The sequence below is a fragment of the Aotus nancymaae genome, unplaced genomic scaffold (assembly GCF_030222135.1).
Source record: "Aotus nancymaae isolate 86718 unplaced genomic scaffold, 86718_ANA_hifiasm-v0.15.2.pri h1tg000043l, whole genome shotgun sequence".
NCBI classification, from domain to species: domain Eukaryota; kingdom Metazoa; phylum Chordata; class Mammalia; order Primates; family Aotidae; genus Aotus; species Aotus nancymaae.
The window spans coordinates 951792-974425 of NW_026988457.1; the positions used below are offsets into that span (position 1 = coordinate 951792).

At 41.0% G+C, this 22634-nt stretch overlaps 1 protein-coding gene across 5 annotated transcripts in view; it reads left to right on the top strand.

Moving 5' to 3' along the window:
• Positions 1-22634, top strand: part of MTUS2 (microtubule associated scaffold protein 2) — a 797713-nt gene that overhangs the window by 131569 nt on the left and 643510 nt on the right. For 3 of the 5 annotated variants that reach the window (XM_064361724.1, XM_064361723.1, XM_064361725.1), the window contains exon 3: positions 3830-3932. The exons of the other annotated variants lie outside the window; for them this stretch is intronic. The gene's annotated coding sequence lies outside the window, so the exon portion shown is untranslated. The remainder of the gene's footprint in view (positions 1-3829; positions 3933-22634) is intronic. 5 annotated transcript variants of the gene reach the window in all.

Consider the following 22634-nt stretch of genomic DNA (forward strand, 5'->3'; position numbering starts at 1 on the left):
CATTTTCTTTGTTTTATTAGAATTTATAATTATTCGTTAAAGCATTTTTATCATGGCTGCTTTAAAATCCTTGTCAGAGAATTCTAATGTCTGACTCATCCCAGTATTAGTGTCAGTTGTCTTTTCTCATTCAAGATGTGATTTTCCTGTTTCTTGGTATGATGAGTGAGTTCTGATTGTGTTCTGGACATTTTGGCTATCCTGTTGAGAGCTTCTGAGTCTTATTTAGATCTTTCATTTTAGAAGGCAGTCACACTTTTTTTTTTTTAAATTGTACTTTAAGTTCTGGGGTACATGTGCAGATCTTGCGGGATTGTTGCATAGGTACACACATGCCATGGTGGTTTGCTGTCTCCATCCCCCCATCACCTACATCAGGCATTTCTTCCAGTGTTATCCCTCCCCAACCTCCCTGCCCCGCCGCTGTCCCTCCCCTAGATCCCCACCCTCCAACATACCCCAGTGAGTCACTCTGTTTTAGTATGCAGGGCCGGGCGCGGTAGCTCATGCCTGTAATGCTAGCACTTTGGGAGGCTGAGGCAGGCGAATTGCCTGAGCTCAGGAGTTTGAGACCAGCCTGGGCAACAAGGTGAAACCCTGTCTCTACTGAAATCCAAAAAAAAAAAAAAGAAAGAAAATTAGCCAGGTGTGTGGTGTTATGTGCCTGTAATCCCAGCTACTCCGGAGGTAGAGGCAGAGGCAGAGGCAGGAGAATTACTTTAACCCCAGAAGGCTGAGGTTGCAGTGAGCCGAGATCACGCCACTGCACCCCAGCCTGGGCGACAGAGCTAGACTCCATCAACAAACAAACAGTTTAGTATGCTGGTCCTGGCCTACGTTTGTGGGTTGTGATTCCAAAGACAGTTTAATCTTTAAGAGTGCTTGGTGTATCTCATGCCATTGAGGCTCCCACTGGTGCTGGTGCTGGTGCTGGTGCTGCCCAACGGGGTGGAAGTAGCTTCACGCAGGCTAGGTCACCTTGCCCCTCTAGATGGGGAAGACTGTCTCCTGCCTATAGAAGAGTCAGTGAGGCTGCCTGTAATCCCGGCACTTTGGGAGGCTGAGGCAGGTGGATCACGAGGTCAAGAGATTGAGATCATTCTGGCCAACATGGTGAAACCCTATCTCTACTAAAAATACAAAAAATTAGCTGGGTGAAGTGGCGCATGCCTGTAGTCCCAGCTACTCAGGAGGCTGAGGCAGGAGAATTGCTTGGACCCAGAAAGCGGAGGTTGCAGTGAGCTGAGATCATGCCCCTGCATTCCAGCCTGGCGAGAGGTGAGACTCTGTCTCAAAACAAACAATCAAACAAACAAAAAAACAACCAAAAAAGAGTCAATGAAGCTTTCTATGTCCAGCTGCTTGTTGTGTTGGGATCTCCCTTAATGGTGCTGCTCAGTGCCTCCTGATGGGATGGGGAGTCTTCGGCACCTAGGAACATAGCAGCTTCCCACGCTAGGTCACTTGTGATGAGCTCCCCTTGCCTATGGGGACCTAGAACACCTTCCAGCCTAGTTACTTATTGTGGGAGAATCCTCTTGCCTGTGCTGCAGGTCTCCCTGTTGCCTCTAAGTGGGGAGGGGAGTCTTAGGTCCTTCGGGTCAGACCCTGGGTACTTTCTGTGGTAGAATTCCCCTTGTCAGAGCTTCCCCTCTCCACCCTCCCCACGGTGATTCTCAGTGGAGGTTATACTTCTTCCCAACTGGGAGCAGAGTGCTTCCCTTAGCCACTTATTGTCTGCCAGAATCCCCATCAGTCCCTCTTATGTGACTCATGCATATTGTCACTGGGATTCCAGTTTGTTTCCAGGGGGAATGAGCCACCTTCTGTTGCTTGGTTGAGGATCAGGAAATGCCAGGTCCGGGTTGCTTTCTGCTTTTGGGAGGGTCCTAAAGCACCCTACTGCTCATATAGTCCTAGCTAGGTCCCTGCCCATTCCACCTTTCTCTTTACATCTTTCAGAATCCTCCTTTGGCTAACTTTTGCTTTATTTCCAGGGTTTATAGTTGTACTTAGCATGGAGGAGCAGGGAAAAGTGAGTCTATGCCTTTTTATTCAGAAGTATGCATTTATTATTTAGCTTTCATTACCTTTCTGGATTTGTTTTCATCTCCCTTGTTTTGAAAATCTTTGAGAGTAATCCTGCAGTCAAGCAATATCCCCTGCTCTTGAGTAAGGATGTACAGTGCTCTGCTGTGTCTGGCCAAGGTCAGAGTCCCAATAGGCTGAATTAACTTTGCTGGTGTGGAGTCTTGTCATTCCATTAATATAAAACAAAAGTTTAAGTCCACATGCACAGGGAATAAAGAGAGGGAGCTGCTGCTGCCCCTCTGTGTGTATGATGCACTGAGCTGGCACTGCCCTTTCCTTTCTGGCCATGTGTCTGTGGTCAGTGCTTGTCCCGGCTGATGGGGAGGGCTCTAGCCATCTGGCCTCCCAGTCTCAATCACTTGAAGCAGTGCCCAGTACCCTTAGTCAAGGATTGTCTAGAGGTAATTCCTGTACTTTAGGCACTGAAAAAGAATGGAAAAAGTGTGGAAATCACTTTAAGATTGGTGACTATAGTAGAGAAGCAGATGAGATCTGTACTGGATGGCTGTTTTTCCTTTGAAAAAGGGTACACACATTGCCTTCTGCTTGGAAAGATAAACCGGTATCAAATTCATCTTGTCAGGCAAGATGTGTTCCGTTAGTAAGACTGATTCCATTATATACTCAATTGCAAAAGAAATAATTTAATTCCTGTTCCCTGTCTTAGAACCTTTCTCTAATGCTAAGAGGATAGTGAGATGAGAGATGCCATGTTTGCCTTTAGGCCGGAGCATGGTTTGGGTCAAGCAAGGCAGTTTTGGATCAATTCAGTTTTGCATTTTACCTAGAATTGGAATGTTGCACTTAATTATCGGACACAAGAAGCTGTTGATCATTTCTACTTTGCAGGAGTCAATGGAATTTAAGTTTACTTAAAGAAAGAATTTGAAACATTGATTCTGGCTCTCCTCATATAATGATTGAACAATTAATGAATTCCTGGTTAAGTTCCTATATTTTCTGTTTTATGTAGGACTGATATTTCATTGAGTACATGAAAACAAATTTGATGCTAATAGATGTGTGAACAGAGTCAATTTAAAGTGTTTTAAATTAATATTTGATTGCCCTTTATGAAGAAATACTAATCATTAGTTACTTTAAAGCTATTTAAACATTTACTAAATACCTGGTACTATCTTTTGAAAATCTTAAGTGCCATTTGATTGATTCACTGGGGCTCACATATTTCTGTGGGTTGGTCATGTTCTTCCCATGCTGAGGACATTGGCAAGAGAAATTCTACCTCCTTGTGAAGGACCTGGGTCTGACTTCACGAAGGAACTCAGCATGGAGTATCCTGGCCGTACCATTTACAAACTTTGGGCCTTGGGCAAGTTAACTCACCTCTGTCATCTCAAATTCCTTGTATGCTCACTGGGGAAATACAGTACTAGTGTATGAGGTATTGTGAGTACTCAGTGGAACAATATATGCAAAGCATTTAGAAATACGTTGCTTATAGCAAACACGTAATAGCTGTTAGCTTTTCTTGTGGTGGATGGTTACTGTTATTGTGACCAAAAGAAAGTAGATATCACTATGCGAATTAGAATACACACTTAAAAATAAAACTACCTTGGCATTGGTATCCATAACCGGGGTCTTGAATACTCTATCCAAGTAATAAAAATGCTGTGCGCTCATATTTAGCTTGAGGCAACCTTATACTGTTTGAATGAATAGTACTTTGCTTCTGCCACTTCTGATCACCCCCTCTTTCTTCTTTAATCCCAAGGATGGGAATTTTCCTCAGCGTCTCATTATTATGTTCTTCATAGCAGTCAAATTGGAGACAAGCTATTGAAGGCACAAATCCCAAGCTAATCTGTTTCTAAAAGGTATGGACTTAAAAATAGTGTGCATTTGTGATGGTTAATTTTGTTGTACTTTGTTATTAAGAGAAGATGATGTTAATACCAAATGAGTAATAAAAAAATCAATTAAAATCCTTTAGGGAAATTAAAATACTGACAAATTCATAATAGCTTTTCTGGTTGTTAAATGAGATTGACATGGATTAACAATTGGTGTGGACAGAAATTTGCTGAATTTACTGAAGTATATTCCCATTAAAATGACAGCTGTGTCTAAGAGTCTGCACAAGGGCATTTAGTTCCAGGACCCATGAGTGTGAAGGAGAGAGCTAATCAAATAAGACAACTTGTACTTAATTTTAATTAAGTAAATTCCCCATCACATTTTAATCACATAAACTCAGTCATGGGTACTGCAGGAGTAAGAGGCCAGCCATTTTATTGTCTAACTCTGATTTCTTTTTTAAACATATTTATTAAAAATAAACATACAGGCTTAACTTGGTAGCTGATTGTGTATTCTGAATTCATCTCTTTATTGAGAGTAGTTTATCAGTCATCTTTTCATTATTTGAAAATTTTCCCATAAATCCCCACAAATAATTTTTATAAAAATATATTTAAAATTATATAATACAGTTTGCTATGCAGTATATAATTTCATGCAAGGAACTTATGTCATTGAAGTTGTTTGGTTGCTGAAATAATAATAGTTAAAAATATGAATTTTGAAGACCATTAAAGCCTTTTAATTTTGGTGTGTGTTTGTTCTTGGATTTTTTTTTGTAAACGTGGGCATAAATGCATAAATGGGCATCTAATCTTGGTTAGTTTGTTAGATTCTTGCTTCCCTAGGGAGCTGGGTGCAGAAAGGTAGCACATCATCCAGATTTTGTTACACTTGTGGGATATATCCAGGTGCTATAGCATTTATAGTAATCAGATTTTCTTTTACTTAAGTGTACAGTGTGTATAACCTAAAATGACTTTTTGGCTGATGTAAATAGAAGCATAATTTATGAATTTTGCAGCAGCCTATGAGATTTGAATCAATAAACATTTTTTATTCATTGCTGTTTTCAAAATACTGTGCTCAGCACAAGAAAGATACACAACCAAAATAGTTTGTATTTCCAGTGCTTTGGGGGTTTGAGGTGGAAGGATTATTTGAGGTGGAAGGATCATTTGAGGTCAGGAGTTTGAGATCACCCTGGACAACATAGCAGTACCCTGTCTCTAAAAGAAAATAAAAGAAAAAATTAGCCAGGCATAGTGGCATGCACCTGCAGTTCCAGCTACTCAGGAGGCTGAGGTGGGAGGACGTCTTGAGTCTAGGAGTTGGAGGCTGCAGTGAGTTGTAATTGCATTACTGCATTCCAGCATGGGTGACAGAATGATACCTGTCTCTTAAAAAAATTAAAAAAAATTAATTACAAACAAAAGGCCTGCTTTTAATTTCTCCGCAATGGAAGAGACAGACAGATAAGCAATAACCCTAGGAAATCAGTTCTAAGCAGAGATAAAATTATTTCAATTGATATTACACAAAGCAGTTTACAGATTCAGTGAAATCCCTATCAAAATACCAGTGACATTCTTCACAGATAGAAAATACAATTAAAAATTTATGTGGAACCAAAAAAGACTCTCTCAATAACCAAAGCAATCCTGAGCAAAAAGAACAAAGCCGGAGGCATCATATTACCTGACTTGAATATATACTACAAAGTTTCAGTAACCAAATCAGCATGGTACTGGCATAAAAACAGACACATAGACCAGTGGAACAGAGTAGAAAAGCCAGAAATAAAACCATACCTTTATAGCCAACACATTTTTGACAAAGGTGCCAAGAGCATACAATAGGGAAAGGATAGCCTCTTCAATAAATGGCTCTGGGGAAACTGGATATCCATATGCAGAAGAATGAAACTAGGACCCCTGTTTCTCACCATATACAGAAAATAGAAAATGGTATAAAGACTTAAATCTAATACCCGAAACTGTGAAACTACTAGATGAAAATGTTGGAGAAATACACCAGGACATTGATATGGGTAAATAGTTTTTTTTTTGTGTTGTGTGTAAGACATCAAAAGCAGAGACAACCAAAGCAAAAGTAGACAAATGGGATTACACCAAGCCAAAAAGCTTCTGCATAGCAAGGGAAACAAGCAACACAGTGAATAGACAACCTACAGAATGGGAGAAAACATTTTCAAATTACCTACCTCACAAGGGATAAATAACCAGAATATATAAGGAACTCAGACAATTTAATAGTGAAAACCAAAATCCAATTAAAAATTGGGCAAAAAATATAATTAGACATTTCTCAAAAGAAGACATCCAAATGGATATATGAAAATATGGTCAACATCACTAATCATCTGAGAAATGCAAATCAAAACCACAATGAGATATCTCACTTCAGTTAAAATGGCTTTTATGAAAAAGAAAAATAATGAATGCTGTGGAGAAGGGGAAACTCTTGTATTCCCTTGGTGGGAATGTAAGTTAGTACAGCTACTGTGGAAAACAGTGTGGCAGTTCCTCAAAAAACTAAAAATAGAACTACTGTATGATCCAGCAATTCCACTCCTGGGTATATATCCAAAAGAAAGTAAATCAGTATATTGAAGAGATATCTGCATTCCCATGTTTGTTGTAGCACTAGTCACAGTAACCAAAGTATAGAATTAACCTAATTACCTATTAATGTATGAATGGATAAAGAAAATGTGATATATATGTATATCACCTGGAGCCCCACAGGTGTGTGTGTGTGTGTGTGTCTATGTGTGTCTAAAACACACATGTACACATACACATTCATATATGTACACACAATTGTATATAATTCATTTGCAAAAAAGAATGAAATCCTGTTATTTGTGGCAACATGGTTGGAACTGGAGGTCTGCTAAGTGAAATAAACCAATCACAGACAGACAATATAGCATGTTCTCACTCATATGTCAGAACTGCCTATGCAGATCTCATGAAGGTATACAGTAGATTGGTGGTTACCAGAAGCTGAGAAGGGGTAGGGAAGGGGTGGATTGAAGAGAGGTTCATTAATAGGTACAAATATACAGTTAAATGAAAGAAATAAGACCTAGTGTTTGATAGACCAGTAGGGTGACTATAGTTTACTATAATCTATTGTAAATTTCAAGATAGCTAGAAGAGAATAATTTGAATATTTCTAGCATAAAGAAAAGACAAGTATTTAAGGTGTTAGATACCCCAGTGACACACTGATTTGATCTTTACAAATTATGTGTGTTGAATTATCACATGCGCCCTAAAAATATGTACATCTATTATGTATCAATAAAGAAGAGAAAAATATTTCAGTTGAATAATCTGAGAAGGCCTAAAACTTGACATTTGAACTTGGCCTGAAATACGGAATTTGATGGGTAGGAAGTGGCTGGAACCATCTTTCCAGGCAGAGAGGCAGCTTGAGCAAAGGTATAGAGGAGAGAGTCCACATTGCATTCAGGGAATGACTGGAGAACTTTGGCAAAATCCAGGGTGATTGAGGGAGGACTTTATTTAGCAGGGAATGAGTCTGGAAACCTAGGTTTATTTACACAACAGCAAACACTTCTTAGCACCTGCTAAGTGTCAGGTGTGTACTGCCTGCTTGGTCTACCTTGGTCGTCCAGGCAGTCACAGCCCCTGCTCTCAGCAGGAGCTGAGTGTCTGGAGAGGATCCTACTGTGTAGTTTGTCAGCATTTTTGAGGATGAGAGTTATAGGATCTGGCAGTGTTTTAAGAAGAAAACTCTGTGGTGATCTGTGGAGGGGAGGGTGCATAGAGGAGGTGGGGCCAGAGGCCGCAAGGAGGGAAAGGAAGGCTTGAGGAGGAGATGAGGGTGTGCAGGAGGAGAGGGCAGAATCCCAGATGAGACTGAGATTTATTCCAAAGGTCTGGCTCAGTCATGAGACATCTCTTTTTTATGTGATAACCTTCTCAAGAAAAAAGTGTTGGCCACAGTCTTACATTTCCCTTCTTCAGAATAACTTCCTTGGCCTCATGTAGCATAATTATATGTGCTCATAATTGAAATTATCATTTAAATAGAAGATTCTCTATTAGAAAAATGGTGTTATGTTTTCACCACTAAAATATAATTGTTCAGGAGTAATTGGTCACTGGCAGTCTCAAGGCAACGTTCCTAGCATTTATCTTAAAGGTGAAATGAGCACCTTCCCCAGAAACTGGGTGGTGGGACCCCTGCATGCTTATCTCTGAGTTGGCTTGTGTGTGGTTGAGTGGAACCCTGCCTGTCTTCCTCTGTTCCTTTGGACTGGAGATGGGAGCCAGGCACTGGTCCTCCATAGAACTTCTCTTTCCTTACTGGGTAGATTTAAACTTGTAGATCCCTCTGTTTCAGTGTGAATAGAAGGTAGAGTGAAAGTGTGTAGAACTCAGTGTATAGGGAAATGGTTGGCATTTCAACAAGAAAAACATCTCACATATCTAAGATTTGCTTAGCTCTTCAGGCACTGATAGGAGGTTTTAATAAGATCAATGATTTTTAGTTTAGTGATTTTTGAGTACTTTCCTTGTTTCCCTGGTGGAATTCTACCTGAAACATTTATAGCAGAGTGGAATCTGGAACATTTTTTTCTTGGTCTGATACACTTAATGGTGGTTAGTGTTAGCCCCAGCCCCTGAGAGAGGACATTCCTATTAGTAACCCTAGAGCTGTTACCTTTAGGATTCGCAGGGGAGTTGGGATGGGTTGAGGAAAGTACAGGTAATTGCAGTAACTCCTACTAGTGGAGTTGAGAGTCATTGTCCTTTTATAGCTCTTTGTTTTAGAAGGATTAGAATAGTCAGGTGGACCTGAGTCCTGGTTTTAACTAGCCACTCCATGACTTTGGACAGGTTCCTTGTTGTAGATTGAATTATTGAGCCTAGTTTTTCACCCTTTGTTATGGAATTATACTCCCTGGCCCTGGCCTGATGCTTGTTGGAGCACACTTGTTTGACTTTGGGCATGGCTGCATGACTTGCTTTGGCTGATGAATTATAGCGGGCTCTCTGTATCCTCAGGTTCTGCATTCCTGGATTCAACCAACCACCAATTGAAAATATTTTGGGGGAAAAAATTAAAAATAACAGTATAATGATAAAACATAATACAAATAAAACACAAAACAGATGGTATGGTTAGGCTTTGTGTCTCAACTTGAATTGTAATCCCCAGGTGTTGAAGGATGAGCCTGCTGGGAGGTGACTGGCTCATGAGAGCAGTTTCCCCCATGTCGTTCTTATGTTAGTGAGTGAGTTATCATGAGATCTGATGGTTTTATAAGTACTTGGCAAGTTCCTCCTTCGCTTGCTCTCTCTCTTGTCTGCCACCCTGTAAGATGTGCCTGCTTCCCCTTCCACCATGACTGTAAGTTTCCTGAGGCCTCTCTAGTTACGTGGAACTGTGAGTCAATGAAACCTCTTTCCTTTATAAATTTCTTAGTCTCCAGAAGTTCTTTATAGCAGTGTGAAAATGGACTAATACAGCATAATAATGACTGTTTACATCATATTAGGTATTATAAATAATGTAGAGATGATTTAAAATATACAGGAGGATGTATGTAGGTTACATGCAAATACTACACCATTTCATATCAGGGACTTGCGCATCTGTAGATTGTAGATTTTGGTATCTGAGGGGGTCCTGGAACCAATACCCCACAGTCCTAAGGGACGACTCTATTAACAAATGTGATGCAAGAGGAGGCTTGATTCTGCTTGTGTTCCTGGACTTGTCCTCAGATGATTCAGGCTGAATAAAAATGTGCCTTGGAGATGCTGTCCCTTTATACAGGGCCACACAGGGTAAGAAACGGGACAGACCTGAACCCACCTCAACCTGGAGCCCTGCAGGTGAGTGCAGCTTGGACCAGCTGAGCTTCAACCCATGTGCATACTCATATATGACAAAAATATATGTAGTTATAAGCCACTGAGATTTTGCGTTTGTTATGTAGCATTGTGGCAATAGAGAACTAACCCTGTGTTTGTCCTCCCTTCTGTAAAACAGGAATCTGATCTTCCTTTCACAGGGGGTTCTGTTCTAAGGCTTAAAATAAAGCAATCCTGTTAGTGCATGCTTGACTTACAGAAGATGATAATGAAATAAATAAATCGAAGCTACTTTATTAATTAAAATATGAGATATACATCCAAAAATCTTTGTTCCTGCACAGAAGAGAATTAGCTGAGTAAAGAGGAAAAAAGAGGCTCTCACATTGTGTTGGGTGTCTTGTTTATTTTTCTGAGTGCTTTCTGTTTACTTATTCAATGTATGTTTTTTAGTCTAGGTTCTCTGGAAAATCGACACACACACACAGACACACAGACTGATTTATCTGTCAACTTATCTATTTATCAGCATTGGCTCACGTGATTGTGAGGGCTGGCAAGTCTGAGATTTGTAGGGCAGGCTGGCAGGATTAGAAACTCAGGTAGAGTTGATGTTATAATCTTCAGTCCACAATCCGCAGGCCAGGAAGGCTGGAAACTCAGTCAGGGTTTCTCTGTTTCAGTTGTGAGGCAGAATTCCTTCCAAATTGGTAAACTTCAGTCTTTGCTCTTGAGGCCTTTCACTGATTGGATAAGGCCAACCAACATTATGAAGAGTTATTAGCTTTACTTGAAGTCATTTGATCATGTAGTTTGTCCCATTAAAACATACCTTCACAGCAATGTCTTGACTGGTGTTTGGGCACCATAGCCTAACCAAGTTGACACTTAAAATTAACCATCACAACATACATTAATGGGATTGCCTGCTGTATGATTGGGCAGGCCCACGGTGATGAAATGATACAGAGTTTGCCCTCGTGGGGCTTAGCTTCCAGTGACTGTTGTTTTGTTTTATCTTTACAGAAGCCCTATAAAAATGTGCCCTTTTTCCCGCCATTCAGCAAGCAAGGAAACAAAGGCTCAGGGGCCTAAGGTATTTAACTAAGGTCAGACAGTTGTCAGTTCCAGAGACCTTACTATTTCTATTCTCTGTGCTGCTTCTCAAGGGAGACCATTTCCTAGATGAGAACGGCCATTGGTCAGTGAGATACAGCTTATATGGGATTCTCTGGCAGAAAATGATTTATGACTCCTTGACTTCATGCTTAGATGGCTATTAGTCAATTTGGACTAATGAAATGGGAATGTATGGATATAAATTTTAATTGCAACAAATTCTGAAGGATTTTATGTGTGCACACTTTATATTATCAGATCACACTTCCCAGGAGTGGAGTTAGCAGAATTCTCACTCTCCTACCAACTGCCACAATTAAGTAAAGGCTCTTACCAGAAAATAAAACAAATCTATGGTATATGCTTGTAAACAATAGAATAATTGCATAAGGTAACAAAAAGTCAGCCTAATGTTTGTACATAGTGGAGATATTGATTGTTAAAGTTTATTTCATGTATCCCTACTATTGCATTGGGTTTTCATATGTTTCTTTCTTCTCGTGTGTTTACTAATTTGTTTTCTATGTCAGTGTTCTTATGTCCGTTTTCCAGTTCATACTTCTTCTTCTTTTTTTTTAATCAGATAAGAGTCTCGCTCTGTTGCCCAGGCTGGAGTGCATTAGTGCGATCTTGGCTCACTGCAACCTCCACCTCCTGGGTTTAAATGATTCTCCTGCCCCAGCCTCCTGAGTAGCTGAGATTAGAGGTGCATGCCACCACACCCGGCTAATTTTTTTGTATTTTAAACTCTTGACCTAGGTGATCTGCCCGCCTTGGCCTCCCAAAGTGCTGTGATTACAGGTGTGAGCCAGTGTGCCTGGCCCCAGTTCATACTTCTAGAGAAAAGTTCACTTTTCTAGATTCACTCACTGTTAAATAAGTGTATAAGGACTTAGATACTGTTTACTGCAGGCCATCTCTGTGGTGAATATGCTGTGCCATTTGCTTTATTTTTAATTTTTATCTCTGAGAAGTTTCCAAAATGATTTTGCTTATTTTGAAGTTTACTTTTGTATTGAGTTATAACTTACATAAAATAAGCATATACATCTTAAGTGTGTAACCCAATGAAATTTACACACATATAATCCTGTGTAGTCACCATTCACATCAAGATATATAATATTTCTAGCACCCCAGCAGCTCCCTGCTATCCCTCCAGCCCCACTCCACCTGTAGGTAACCATTTTTCCATCTCCATAGCATTTTCTATTTTTTGCCTGTGCTTGAAGTTTGTGCAGAAGTAATTACTGATCAGGTGCACTTGTGTGTCTGACTTCTTTTGCTGTACACTGTGTCTTTAGCACATGGCATTTTTTAGTTCTTTTTTTCATTGGCTTTGAAGTGTTGTATTGTATGAATAGCCCACACTGCATCCATTTTACTGTTTAGGGGCATTTGAGTTGTTTCCAGGTTTTTCAGCTGTTCTGCATAATATTGTTGTGATGATTTTTGTCCATTTCTTTTGTTATAAACAGGAGTAAAATTGCTGAGTCATAGGGTGTCCATATGTTGAGTTTTAGGAGAGATTGCAAAATCATATATACATATATATATTTTTTTGTATTGCATTTTAGGTTTTGGGGTACATGTGAAGAACATGCAAGATTGTTGCATAGGTGCATACGTGGCAGTGTGATTTGCTGCTTTCTTCCTGTTTACCTATATCTGGCATCTCTCCCCATGCTATCTCTCCCCAATTCCCCACACCCTGCTGTCCCTCCCCTATTTCCCCCCAACAGACCCCACTGTGTAGTGCTCCCCTCCCTGTGTCCATGTGTTCTCACTGTTCAACACCCGCCTATGAGTGAGAACATGTGGTGTTTGATTTTGTGTTCTTGTGTCAGTTTGCTAAGAATGATGGTTTCCAGGTTCATCCATATCCCTACAAAGGACGCGAACTCCTCGTTTTTAATGGCTGCATAATATTCCATGGTGTATATGTGCCACATTTTCCCTGTCCAGTCTATCATTGATGGGCATTTGGGTTGGTTCCAGGTCTTTGCTATTGTAAACTGTGCTACAATGAACATTCGTGTGCATGTGTCCTTATAATAGAACGATTTATAATCCTTTGGATATATACCCAGTAATGGGATTGCTGGGTCAAGTTAAATTTCTATTTCTAGTCCTTGAGGAATCGCCACACTGTCTTCCACAATGGTTGAACTAATTTACACTCCCACCAACAGTGTAAAAGTGTTCCTATTTCTCCACATCCTCTCCAGCATCTGTTGTCTCCAGATTTTTTAATGATCGCCATTCTAATTGGCGTGAGATGGTATCTCAATGTAGTTTTGATTTGCATTTCTCTAATGACCAGTGATGATGAGCATTTTTTCATATGTTTGTTGGCCTCATGTATGTCTTCTTTTGTAAAGTGTCTGTTCATATCCTTCGCCCACTTTTGAATGGGCTTGTTTGTTTTTTTCTTGTGACTCTGTTTTAGTTCTTTGTAAAATCTGGATATCAGCCCTGTGTCAGATGGGTAAGCTGCAAAAATTTTTTTCCATTCTGTTGCTTGCCCATTCATTCTAATGACTGTTTGTTTTGTCGTGCAGAAGCTGTGGAGTTTGATTAGGTCCCATTTGTCTATTTTGGCTTTTGTTGCCAATGCTTTTGGTGTTTTGGTCATGAAGTCCTTGCCTACACCTATGTCCTGAATGGTTTTCCCTCGGTTTTCTTCTAGGGTTTATATGGTGTTAGGTCTTATGTTTGTCTTTAACCCATCTGGAGTTACTTTTAGTGTAAGGTGTCAGGGAGGGGTCCAGTTTCTGCTTTCTGCATATAGCTAGCCAGTTTCCCAACACAATTTATTAAACAGGGAATCCTTTCCCCATTGCTTGTTTTTGTCAGGTTTGTCAAAGATTGGATGGTTGTAGATATGTTATATTGCCTCCGAGGCCTCTGTTCTGTTCCATTGGTCTATATCTCTGTTTTGGTACCAGTACCATGCTGTTTTGATTACTGTAGCCTTGTAGTATAGTTTGAAGTCCGGTAGTGTGATGCCTCCCACTTTGTTCTTTTTTGCTTAGAATTGACTTGGCTATGTGGGCTCTCTTTTGGTTCCATATGAAGTTTAAGGTGTTTTTTTCCAGGTCTGTGAAGAAGGTCTTTGGTAGCTTGATGGGGATAGTGTTGAATTGTAAATTACTTTGGGCAGTATGGCCATTTTCACGATATTGATTCTTCCTAACCATGAACATGGAATGTTTCTCCATCTGTTTGTGTCCTCTCTTATTTCGTTGAGCAGTGGTTTGTAGTTCTCCTTGAAGAGGTCCTTGACGTTCCTTGTTAGTTGTATTCCTAGGTATTTTATTCTCTTTGTAGCAATTGTGATTGGCAGTTCGTTCTTGATTTGGCTCTCTTGAAGTCTGTTATTGGTGTCTAGGAATGCTTGTGATTTTTGCACATTGATTTTGTATCCTGAGACTTTGTTGAAGTTGCTTATCAGGTTCAGGAGATTTTGGGCTGAGACGATGGGGTCTTCTAGATATACAATCATGTCATCTGCAAATAGAGACAATTTGACTTCCTCCTTTTCTATTTGAATACCCTTTATTTCTTTTTCTTGCCTGATTGCTCTGGCTAGAACTTCCAGTACTATATTGAATAGGAGTGGTGAGAGAGGGCATCCTTGTCTAGTGCCAGATTTCAGAGGCAATGCTTCCAGTTTTTGCCCATTCTGTATGATATTGGCTGTTGGTTTGTCGTAAATAGCTTTTATTATTTTGAGATATGTTCCATCAATACCTAGTTTATTGAGGGTTTTTAGCATAAAGGGCTGTTGAATTCTGTCAAAGGCCTTCTCTGCATCAATTGAGATAATCATGTGGTTTTTGTCTTTGGTTCTGTTTATGTGGTGAATTACGTTTATAGACTTGTGTACGTTGAACCAGCCTTGCATCCCCGGGATGAATCCTACTTGATCATGGTGGATAAGCTTTTTGATGTACTGTTGCAATTGGCTTGCCAGTATTTTATTGAAGATTTTTGCATCTATGTTCATCATGGATATTGACCTGTAGTTTTCTTTTCTTGTTGCATGTCTGCTGCGTTTTGGTATCAGGATGATGTTGATCTCATAAAATGATTTGGGAAGAATTCCCTCTTTTTGGATTATTTGGAATAGTTTCAGAAGGAATGGTACCAGCTCCTCTTTGTATGTCTGGAAGAATTCGGCTGTGAACCCATCTGGACCTGGGCTTTTTTAGGGTGGTAGGCTATTAATTGCTGCCTCGACTTCAGACCTTGTTATTGGTCTATTCAGGGTTTCGACTTCTTCCTGGTTTAGGCTTGGGAGGAGGCAACTGTCCAGGAATTTATCCATTTCTTCCAGGATTCCTAGTTTATGTGCATAGAGTCGTTTGTAATAATCTCTGATGATGGTTTGAATTTCTGTGGAATCTGTGGTGATATCCCCTTTATCATTTTTTATTGCATCTATTTGGTTATTCTCTCTTTTCTTTTTTATTAATCTGGCTAGTGGTCTGTCTATTATGTTGATCTTTTCAGAAAACCAGCTCCTGGATTTATTGATTTTTTGAAGGGCATTTTGTGTCTCTATCTCCTTCAGTTCTGCTCTTATCTTAGTTATTTCTTGTCTCTGCTAGCTTTTGAGTTTTCTTGATCTTGCTCCTCTAGCTCTTTCAATTTTGACGACAGGGTATCAATTTTAGATCTCTCCTTTCTTCTCATGTGGGCACTTATTGCTATATATTTTCCTCTAGAGACTGCTTTAAATGTGTCCCAGAGATTCTGGTATGTTGTGTCTTCGTTCTTGTTGGTTTTGAAGAATATCTTTATTTCTGCCTTCATTTCATTGTTTATCCAGTCAACATTCAAGAGCCAGTTTCCATGAAGCTGTGTGGTTCTGGGTTGGTTTCTGAATTCTGAGTTCTAACTTGATTGCACTGTGGTCTGAGAGACTGTTTGTTATGATTTCTGTTCTTTTGCATTTGCTGAGGAGTGATTTACTTCCAATTATGTGGTCAATTTTAGAGCGGGTGTGATGTGGTGCTGAGAAGAATGTATATTCTGTGGATTTGGGGTGGAGAGTTCTGTAAAGGTCTATTAAGTTTGCTTGGTCCAGGTTTGTGTTCAAGTTCTGGATATCCTTTTTAATTTTCTGTCTTGTTGATCTGTCTAATATTGACAATGGGGTGTTAAAGTCTCCCACTATTATTGTGTGGGAGTCTAAGTCTCTTTGTAAGCCATTAAGAACTTGCCTTATGTATCTGGGTGCTCCTGTATTAGGTGCATGTATATTTGGGATCGTTAGCTCTTCTTGTTGCATTGATCCTTTTACCATTATGTAATGTCCTTCTTTGTCTCTTTTGATCTTTGTAGCTTTAAAGTCTATTTTATCAGAGATGAGAATTGCAGCTCTTGCTTTTTTTTGCTCTCCATTTGCTTGGTAAATCTTCCTCTATCCCTTTATTTTGAGCCTTTGTGTATCCTTGCATCTGAGATGGGTTTCCTGGATACTGGACACCGATGGGTTTTGGCTTTTTATCCAATTTGCCAGTCTGTGTCTTTTGATTGGGTCATTTAGCCCATTTACCTTTAGGGTTAATATCGTTATGTGTGAATTTGATACTGTTATTTTGATGCTAGCTGGCTGTCTTGCCTATTAGTTGATGCAGAGTCTTCATTGTGTTGATGCTCTTTATGATTTGGTATGTTTTTGGAGTGGCTGGTACTGGTTGTTCTTTTCTATTTGCAGTGCCTCTTTCGGGAGCTCTTGTAAAGCAGGCCTGATGGTGATGAAATCTCTGAGTACTTGCCTGTTCGCAAAGGATTTTATTTTTCCTTCACTTATGAAGCTTAGTTTGGCTGGATATGAAATTCTGGGTTGAAAGTTCTTTTTTTTAAGGATGTTGAATATTGGCCCCCACTCTGTTCTGGCTTGTAGGATTTCTGCTGAGAGATCTCCTGTGAGTCTGATGGGCTTCCCTTTGTGGGTAACCCGACCTTTCTCTCTGGCTGCCCTTAGCATTTTCTCCTTCATTTCAACCCTGGTGAATCTGACGATTATGTGCCTTGGGGTTGCTCTTCTTGGCAATATCTTTGTGGTGTTCTCTGTATTTCCTGGACTTGAATATTGGCCTACTTTCCTAGGTTGTGGAAGTTTTCCTGGATAATATCCTGAAGAGTATTTTCCAGCTTGGATTCATTCTCTTCGTCACATTCAGGTACACCTATCAAACATAGATTAGGTCTTTTCACATAGTCCCATATTTCTTGTTGACTTTGTTCATTCCTTTTACCCTGTTTTCTCTAATCTTGCCTTCTCGTTTTATTTCATTGAGTTGATCTTCGACCTCTGATATCCTTTCTTCTGCTTGGTCAATTCGGCTGTTGAAACTTGTGCATGCTTCGCGAAGTTCTCGTGTCGTGTTTTTCAGCTCCATCAATTCACTCATGTTCCTCTCTTAGTTGTCCATTCTTGTTAGCATTTCGTCAAATCTTTTTTCAGGGTTCTTAGTTTCTTTTCATTGGGTTAGAACATGTTCTTTTAGCTCACGGAAGTTTCTTATTACCCACCTTCTGAAGCCTATTTCTATCATTTCATCACACTCATTCTCCATCCAGTCTTGTTCCCTTGCTGGTGAGGATTTGTGATCCCCTGTAGGAGGAGAGGTGTTCTGGTTTCGGGTGTTTTCATCCTTTTTGCACTGGTTTCTTCCCATCTTTGTGGATTTATCCACCTGTCATCTTTGTAGTTGCTGACTTTCTGATTGGGTGTCTGAGTGGACATCCTGTTTGTTGATGATGAAGTTATTTCTGTTTCTTAGTTTTCCTTCTAACAGTCTGGCCCCTCTGCTGTAGGACTGCTGAAGTCCACTTCAGGCTCTGCTTGCCTGGGGATCACCTGCCTCAGCTGCAGAACAGTAAGGGTTGCTACCAGTTTCTTCTTTTGCTTTGTCCCAGAAGGATACCTGCCAAATGTCAGTTGTGCTTTCCTCTATGAGGTGACTGTTTGGATATACAGGGGTCAGGGAGCTGGTTGAGGAGACGGTCTGTCCTTTATAGGAGCTCAAGTGCTGACCCGTGAGCTCTGTTGTTCATTCAGAGCTGCTGGTCAGGTATGTTTAAGTCTGCTGCAGCAGAACTCATAAACCCCTTTTTTTCCCCAGGTGTCTGTCCCGGGGATTTCGGGCTTTATTTGAGTTTCCGCTGTGCTGCCACCTTTTTTTTTTCAGGGCTGCCCTGCCCAGCAAGGAGGCAGCCTAGTCACTGTCTGCCTGCAGAGCCTTTGCTGAGCTGCTGTGGGCTCCACTCAGCTGCCGTGTGAACTTCCCTGCAGTCCTGTTTATATGGGTGTAGTTAGAACTGCCTCGGCAATGGTGGCCTGCCTCTGTGGTGATGGACTCTCTTTGTAATGATGGGTTGCCTCGGAATGGCAGGCTGCCTCAGCAATGGCGGACTGTCTCCGTAGTGGTGGAGTGCCTCAGTAGTGGTGGACGCCCCTCCCCCACAGAGCTTGACCATCCCGGGTTCAGCTGTGCTTGCTGTGAAACTTTCAACCCAGAGCATTTCCAATTGCTGTTTTTTTTTTGTTTTTTGTTTTTTGTTTTGTCGGGGTGGAACCAGCTGAGCCTGATCACCTGGCTCCCTGCCTCAGAGCCTTTTTTTTTTTTTTAGTTGAAAGGTAGACTCTCTCCCAAGTGTTCCAGTCGCCTGTTGAAAAGGCGCCGGGATCTGTGTGATTTCCCGTGCGGCGACCCACTGCATCTGCTGAAACAGTAGCGCTGTGACTTGTGGCTCTTTTTAGCCCTGGAATCTCCTGGCCTGGCTCTCTGTTTCAGTCTCCTTTTTTTAAAATCAGATGAATGAGCGACGCTGCCTTCCCAGAGCTCCCCTTGGTGGCTAACCGGGGACCCAGTCCCGTTTACTCTGCATTGGGAACTGCCACGCTGGGGCGCTGGCAAAACAGCCACGTTGGCCAAAACAGCCACGCTGGCGACCCGTGGGGCTCCTCTGCCTGGGAATCTCCTGGTCTGTGGGCAATAAAAATCCGTCTAGAAATGCGGTTTCCACTCACCCTCTGTGCTTTCACTGGGAGCTGCGATCCTGAGGTGCTCCTAACCGGCCATCTTGGATCTTCCTCGCCAAACCATATTTTAAAGTAGTTGTACCAATTTATGCTGTGAAGAGTGTTTGTGCTTCTGATTATTCTACATCTTCACCAAAGCCTTTTTTCCCCTTTGATTTTGAAATACTGTAGACAAGTCCTCTGGAACACATTTATGAGGTTATATAAGTGACTCTACTGACAGCATAATCATTACATGCTGTCCTCTTGTGGTTACATTCTTGGATTATATGCTGCTCCTGGGAAGCCTTATCCTCCATTCCCCATGGATGATTCTCTGATGTGCCTGGTCTTAGGGCACTACCCAGAAAGAAGGAAATTGCAATTATAAGCATTTTAACTCAGCCTCAGGGTACAAACATTGCAAAGACTAGGCTCATTTTTTTTCCTGTCTTTTCTTTCTTTTTTTTTTTTGAGACAGGGTCTCTCTGGGTTGCCCCAGCTAGAGTGCAGTGATGTGATCATAGCTCACTACAGCCTGGACCTCCTGGGCTCAAATGACCCTCTCACCTCAGCTTCCTGAGTATTTGGGACCACAGACCTGTGCCACCATATCCGGCTAATTTTAAATTTTTGTAGAGATGGGATTTCACTGTGTTGCCTAGAGTGGTCTTGAACTCCTGGCCTCAAGTGATCCTTCTATCTTGTCTGCTCAAAGTGCTAGGATTACAGGTGTGAGCCACCATGCATGGCTCAGACTCACTTTTTTGAGGCAGGATTTTGTATTAAGGAAATAAAGAGGTGCTCTGAATTGAAATCACTCCTCACCATATTCCTTTACAGCCCCCGAGGGGAAGGGACTTGGTTAGTTGCCATGATGTTTGCATGGTTATGTGATGTTAGCTGGAAAGCAGGTGTCAGGCCAACATGCTGGTACCTTTGTCACCTCAAACTAGCACCGCTGACCCCTGCACTCTAAGCCTTTGAAAGTCAACTTAGCTTATAAATTTTCTTCCTTTTACAATTGTGATATGGATTTCTTTTGGCTGCATGTTTTACTTGGAGATAAAAATGCTTTATCTGACTTTAATCCTGACCTAGTTTTACAGGGTCTTTTATAGCTTGTTATCTCTAGGAGTCTCTAGGGATGCCTGTGGCTTGCAGCTAAGGCAGTGGTGGCACCAGCCTCTTTGCTTTCCTGCTGTGCCTGTGCCTTTTGGCGAGCTTGTTGGGTGGGTCTGAGAGTGTCTGGTGTGGCTTGGGGGAAGAGCATGGAGCGCCTTCCTCTGGAATCTGCAGCTACTCCCTCCTGGCTTCCCCTTCCACCTCAGTCCCAAGAATCTGTCCTGTCTCACAGTGTTTGAGGAGGGTGTGTGGGGTGTGACAAGTTAGCCTCTTCCTCATCAGGTGTCTCCAGTGTCCCCTGAGGCTTTGAAACCCAAAGGCCAAGAATTGACTGGGTTGTCTTCTGCTTTCTTCTGAGATGTTGATCCTGAAGAGATGGTGCTGAGTGCTCAGTTGCCTGAAGTTGCTCAGTTGTGCTGGAGGGAAGCGTGCAGTGGGCAAGGGAAGCCTGTCTGTTAATATGCAAAATGGTGTGTGGCTTCTGCTACTTGGAAATTCTGGTTTGTTCTGCTGTGTTCTAACAATATGATGTAACTTTGAATAGGGTATGCACTTTTTACCCTTTAAAGAGAACTGTGGAGTAGGAAATACGGGCAGAGTTTGATTTGAAAGAGTATTAGGGGAGTCAACTCTTGTGGCTTTAGACTGAAATAACAGTGGTGCCCAGAAGGAGAGGGGTGATGTCACATCACCTGTTGGATTTCCTAGCTCTCTATCACGACTGTCATCCTGGCACAAAGCCCAGGTTTTTGGGCATTTTGGGGCAGTGCAGGTGGGTCCCATGTGTTCTCAAAGCACAGCCTAGAGTGTCAGAGTGTTTCTGGGTTGGCTGCAGTGGTCGTCTTGGTGCCATGGTTTCTTATAAGGGGACAGTGACTGGCTCCTGTGGCTGATGGGGCCAGTATTTGGGTCAGCTGACCTCTAGAAGGAAGACACCGAACCTAATAGGCCAGGGGCTTTGGTCACCTCAATCCTTTAAAAGAAGAGCAACTTACAGAGATTCCTAACCACTGACCCACACTTTACCATTTATCCAGAGGTCCTGCCTGCCCCAGAATGAGGACACTTTCCTAATCCAATTCCCCGTGCATGCATGCCCCTGAGAATATAACAAAATGTAGTTTATTGTTCAACATCGCTGATTTCATTAAAAATGTCTTGGAGGGACGCCGTGGCTCACGCATGTAATCCCAGCACTTTGGGAGGCTGAGGTGGGCAAAACTCAAGGTCAAGAGATCAAGACTGTCCTGGCCAACATAGTGAAACCCGTCTCTACTAAAAATACAAAAATTAGCTGGGTGCAATGGTCCACCTCTGTAGTCCCAGCTACTCAGGAGGCTGAGGCAGGAGAATCGCTTGACCCAGGGAGGCAGAGAATGCAGTGAGCCGAGATTGTGCCCCTGAACTTAAGCCTGGTGACAGAGTGAGACTGTGTCTCAAAAAAGAAAAAGCCTTTTTGATTTCCTAAAGGATTTTCTAAAAAAGAATATATCTGGTTTTCTGATTATTGTTGTGTTAATCAGAATGATAAGAATGTTTTCTTGCCCTCTTTAAAGCTAGTAGTGGATATATATTGCAAAGAATATTAGAGTTTTTAGGGGTTATAGTCTGCAGGAAGCAAAAACATTTTATATTAAAAATAATTTTTCGTAATTTTTTTTTGCTTACTAACATATGTGGTACCCAACTATGAGATTCCCCCAAATGCTCTTTATGGGGTCTGTAGTTTCAGAAATGGAAAGGAACTTCCTATTGGAGAAATTGAGATTCACACAGGCACAAAAAGGCCAAATGTTTTACTTTAACTCTATCAGTCACCTTTGTCATTAAAGAGTAAATAAGCCAGTGAGTTAAGTGCTTCAGGCCTACTAAGACTTTCAGTTTAAGATATTGAAAGGCATATGAGATAGTTTTTATTTTAAAATGAGAATCCATAAAAGAGAACATAGTTTAATACTGTGCTTTTCAAATGAACTCTCTGCCCTTATTTCAATAGCATAGGTATGTGATAATAGGTGGACTGTGCAATCAGATCTCTACATTTGTAATTCCTTCATTCTGCTTTGCATTTCTAGAATTTTCAGGAATTAACCAAAGTAATCTTACATAGCCCTGTAACCACCTTTCTTCTCTTCTTTGTTGAGCAGGTCTATTTTTGTATTTCCATTTCATCTTTCTCTCGAACTTTACAATGTCTCACTTTTTACATTGAGATTTCATAGTTCTTAAGCTCAGTTTTCTCTTTTGGGCTGGAAATTTGGGTTGCTTCTGCCCAACTGCTCTTCCTTATATTGAAACATTATTTTTTTTTTCTGTTGGATGCTAACTTTTAAAAGCCAGTGTCTTTGTAGCCATTGCAGAACTTTTTTAGTGTGGGAGCAACAGATAGCTAAAAACTTAGCATTTTTAACTGGAGAAATAAAAAGCTAAATACTCAAGACTGTTTGTGTATATTTTGTTTGTAAAATGGAATTTTCATATATTAATTTGTGTAGCATATGTCTCTGGGGCTGAATTGCTTTTGACAATACTAATTGTTTCTGTATTTAGGCCTAAAGAAA